The 5256-nt window shown below is 41.3% G+C and overlaps 1 pseudogene; it reads right to left on the reverse strand.

Annotated features, from left to right (window-relative positions):
• LOC130033801 (uncharacterized) lies at positions 1-97 on the reverse strand (annotated as a pseudogene).
• Positions 98-5256: the final 5159 nt, after the last annotated feature.

The raw sequence follows: 5256 nt of genomic DNA on the forward strand, positions 1-5256 counted from the left end.
AAAAATATGGAATGCTTTACAAGTTTGCATGTTATCTCTGTGCAAGGACCATGCTCATCATTGTATCATTTCAATTTTAGTATATGTGTTATCAAACCTAGTAGGAGTAAATTTTTCCATATTTTTCGTTTCTTATTACTTTGAGTGTTGTCCTTCCTCACTCCTATGGCAGACAATGATTCCTAATCAAGGAATGTATTTCAAAGCAGCATGAATAATAAATAGATTTAGAACTTTAATGTCCCAGAAATAAAATGTGGTTTTTACTATATTATCGTTTACCATACCCTAGGCTTCAGTTTTACAAAATAATTCTTTTGGAAGATGGTATATGAGTTTGTTTAATGTTGTTCCCTGAATCCTTCATTAAGAACATTAAAATAGAGCTTTTTGCTGTTCTCACCTCAGTCCTGTGTACATCTTGAGGAAAAGGTGGATGGTGTTGTCTGCACTTTGACCACCTTTAATGTATGTAGGATTTTTCTCCTGAAGGATGAGGTGAGGATCATATTGATGATTTCATTTCACCTTATTACAAGTTCAACTTGAACGGAAGGTGAGACTCATGAGGCTCCTATAAAGGACAGAACAAAGGGTCTCAGTGAAGTTTAATGGCCAACTCATATTAACAACATAGATGACTCAAAGTAACCTGTGTGCATCTTTGTGTGTAGTGAGTTTCATATATACTGATAGTGATTGTCAGTCATGACACATGGGCAAAACAGACCTGTAATTAAAAATCTAGTTCTCTGAGCAGAGTGGGGTCTCTGAGGTGATTGAACAAGTGTGTAGTAATTTATTACTAAGCACATAAGTATTTTGAATGAAATGTACTTTTCGATCTAAAATTAATTCCAAATATGTCTAAAACGACAGTGTCCTGACCTCGCACCTGGCTTTTCTCACCGAGGCCCCTTGGAGGTGCCGGGGTGAGTTTCCCTCACCGCCCTGATTAGAGCCCCGGCAGCTGAAGACCTCTGCAACCAGCCATAGGTACGCTTAAGAACACCCTTCCCAAGCTTGAAGGAGCCTCTTGCATGAAGGAACTGGAAGAGGAACCCAGATGTGCGGGACCGGGGGATGAGATCTCCATGGCTGCTCAGATCAAGACTGTTCCCCCTCCTTCCAAATCCCCCATCTTCTAATAATTAAGTGCTACAACCACGAACTGCTCCTGGATCCATGTAATGCCATCAATGGCCAACATCCAGAGACTGGATCTTATTTAGAAGACAGCAACTCTGATTGTCCAGTTCTCACTCTCAGAGAACCTGGTAGGTTTCTGTGAGTATTTTGCCCGCATGGCGGAGTCTTTGTTTCTGGTCACTGTTTCTTTTGAGGTACAGAAGCTGCTTAATTTAAGATAGTTCCCTTTGTTTATCTCTGTTTCCAGTTGCTTGTCAAGTGGCGTGTTATATTTGAAGATACCTTTAGCTTCAATGTTGTGGAGGGATTAGCCGACCTTGTCATCAATGAGCCTGAGGGATTCTGGTCTGATGTTGAGGCCTTTGACCCATTTTTATCTGACTTTTGTGCATGGTGTTAGGTAGATGTCTGAGCCATTTTTTTTTTTTTGCATGTAGCTGTCCAGTTTTTTCTGCACCGTTTGTTCAGAAGGACTCTCTTGATCCACTTCACATTTCTTGCTCCCTTATCAAAGATTAGATGATTATATATTTGAGGGTGTGTGTCAGTATATTCAATCCTTTTCCATTGGTCTGCAGCTCTGCCTTTGTTCCAGTACCATGCTGTTCTCATTATTATCGTTTGTAGTAGAGTTTGAGGTTGGGGAAGGTGATGCCTCCATTGTCTTTTCCCCAAGAATTGCTTTAGCTATTCGTGTGCGTTTGTTGTTCCATGTGAATTTCAGGAGTGCTTGATCAATTTCTTTGAAGAATGTCATGGGTATCTTTATAGGGATCAAGTTGAATTTTTACAATGTTTCATGGAGAATTGCCATTTTGACAATGTTAAATCTCCCATTCCATATGCAGTATATATGTTTCCATTTCCTAGTGTCTTTTTTAATTTCCTGATGTATAGGTCCTTTACCTCTTTAGTTAAGCTGATTCCAAGGTTCTTGATTTTCTGCGGCACGATTGTGAATGGGAATGCTTTTTCATGTCACTTTCTTCTCGCTCATTACTTCCATATAAAAAAGCCATAGACTTTTGGGTATTGAGTTTATAGCCTGCAATTTTACTATAAATGTCTATTGTCTCTGGGAGTTTTTCGTAGAGATTTTAGTATTGGGCTGGAGCGATAGCACAGCGGGTAGGGCGTTCGCCTTACACGCGGCCAACATGGCCGACCCGAGTTCGATTCGTCTGCCCCTCTCGGAGAGCCCGGCAAGCTACCGAGAGTATTTGATATGCCAGACAAAGTAACAACAAAGTCTCCAATGGAGACGTTACTGGGCCCGCTCGAGCAAACCGACGATCAACGGGAGGGCCTTTACCTTTACATCTCAAAGTGAATTCTCTGAATATAGTATGATATCTTCTGTGAATAGTGAGAGATTATTTCTAACTTTCATACATGAAAAACCCTTAATATCTTTTTCTTATCTATTTTTTCTTCCAAGTACTTCCAGTACTACATTGAAGAGAAGTGCCAAAATGAATTTTTACTTAGCACATTCTGTCTGTAAATTTCTATCCTAAGAACGGTGGAAGAAACAGTGATATCTTAGTAATTTACAAGTAAATTATGAAGACAGATAATTTAAAAGAATTTCTTTGTATAAATTTCAAACTGTGTAGCTTTTATTAAATATATTAAGAATAAATCGTAGGTCTTGATTATACCATGAAGATTATTTTCCTGTTAGAAGTTACCCTTCTAAAATGCAATAAAGAGACACATTTTGAAAATGTTGATTATTCGTTAATTCATTCAATGAATGATTGTAGTCTGGTTGTGCAGTGCCTGCAGGAAGTCAACCTGTACCCTCAGGTGAGTGCATCAACAGTCTGATTGTGTCTTCATGCTTCCCGATAAACTCAAATGGCCACTGTGCCTCTGGCTGGCTCCCAACAACTCAGGACTACGTTTCCCGAGAAATTAAACTCCCAAAAGATATGTGGGAGCCATGTTAACAAACCACCCCTGGCTCAGCTATACAAGCTAATGCATTGGTCTTGTTTCAGAGACCCATAGACAAATCTGGAAGATGTCGACAGCCACAGTTAACCTTGGACCTGCAAAAGGCTGAAGACACTAGGGTAAATCAGAGGGAGGCAGGTTAGTTTGCTGCCCAACCAACCAGAACCCAGTGCAGCCACTAGCTCCCACAATCCAAAATCGCCACCATGCTCTCCTCTGGTTTCCATCGTCTCAGGATGGCTCTCACTGAAATATAACAGCTGAAAATTCGGATATGCGGGTTTTGTGACTGAAATCTCCAGGCTTTCTCTGGGCAGGATGGGCATCCCACCCCCACTGCCCTGTACTTACGGAAGCCTCAGCAGTCATTTCCATACCTCAAAGCTACTCCAGGCTTACCTTCCTGATAAAAATGCTAAATTCCTTGCACAAACATGATGACCTCTTAGTACCTGTACGAGACCCTTAATGCACAAAATAAAAAGGAGACAGAGAGAAAGAATTAAAGAGCCTTCCATAGAGACACACTGGGGGTGTGTGTAGGGTGTTGGGGGATGGTTTTAGGGAACCAGGAATATTGATTTTGGGAAATGTACACTAGAGGAGGGACGGATGTTGGATCGTTGTATGACTGGAAGCAAATTATGAATAGATTTGCAATGGTCTATCTCACAGATATTGGATAAAACATTAAAAATATATATCCTTCATTTGTACCTCAGAATACTGATGGATCTTTAAAACCCAGCATATCTATTTTTGTGTTCTCTGTAGGAAAAAAATGTTAATCACCTGTGTGCCAATAGCTTGTAGAAAGCTAAACGCAAAGATATATCAATGACTGTCTTTGGCATGAATACTGTAATTGCAGCTATGTTATGTTTTAGAATCAGTTCATGGACAAGAAGTCAAGAGGAGCAGTGGCAAAGTGCATCAATGTTGAATGGATAATGTTTCAGGAGCTTGCAAGGGAGATGGGAAGATTTGGCATGAGTAAAGGGAAGAAACAGAAGAGTGAAGTACTAATAAGTATCATGAGAAAAATGCAAGGGAGGACATTTCCTGGCAAGTGTCACACTCTGTTGAGATTTTGGTGAGGATAAGTATTAGAAAGTATCTTTCCCATTTAGTGGTAAAAAGGTAACTTTGATGGGTGTATTTAAAATTTACTTTAATGATTAGAATTACCAAGAGATACAAAGTTACAAAGTTGCTCATAATTGACTTTCAGTCATCTAATGTTCTAGAACCTTTCCAGTATATTGGGGCATTTTTGAAGGAATATCCCTGGTGCGAAGACTAGGACATCTGAATCTTAACACATTTCACCAAATATATGATCTGTACTCACATGATTTACATTGTCTCCCCTGCTCTTTGATTTATGTTTTCATGCAATATTTCCTTGTGAACCTCACTTCAAGTGAGGCTCCCTTATTAAGACAAGTACATGTTTCTGGGGCACTACATATTTTTTGGTTGCTGGGAGAGTCTGTAAAGCAATGCTCAGGAGGTGTGGGGGCCCCACAGACAATTTTCAGAAAACGTGGCCATGGTGCTTGTGGTCCTCTGAGGCTATACAGCCTTTGATACTCTGGCAATCAGGTTGTGCTGGGAGTCAAATTGAGTGCATGTGAGACAAGTTCCATAAGCACTACACTATCTCCTGAAGCCTTGGGTATTAGATTTATGTCAGCATTCTGAGGTCCTCCCTTTTGTCACAAAGAAGAGACTTGTGCAGGAGAAAGTGGAAGAGACTTTAGGGTTTAGCTAGGTTGACTGAGTAGCTGGTGATACCATTAAGATTGAACATAAAGTAAAAATAAAACAAGAGCCCCGTGCCTTTTCCCGCTGAACTCGACACCCTCCACAGGGGTACACCTGCGGACAACACCTGCAGCAGCTCCTTTGGACTATCCATCACCTAAACAGCCCTCCCCTCCAGGTGGGTAGAGGGAGCACCACTCCTCCACTCCTCACCCCCAGCCCCCCACCTTTTCCTGCAGAACTGAACACCCTCCAGCAGGGGACACCTGAGGCAGCTCCATGGGATTTTCCATTGCTCCTCCTACATTCCAGGATCCTGGGTGGGAGTGACCCTGGGATGGGCCAGGGGCGTGGCCACCATATAGGGAGCGTTTCCTCCCA

This window comes from Sorex fumeus, unplaced genomic scaffold (genome assembly GCF_029834395.1).
Source record: "Sorex fumeus unplaced genomic scaffold, SorFum_2.1 ptg000054l, whole genome shotgun sequence".
Classification (NCBI taxonomy): Eukaryota; Metazoa; Chordata; class Mammalia; order Eulipotyphla; family Soricidae; genus Sorex; species Sorex fumeus.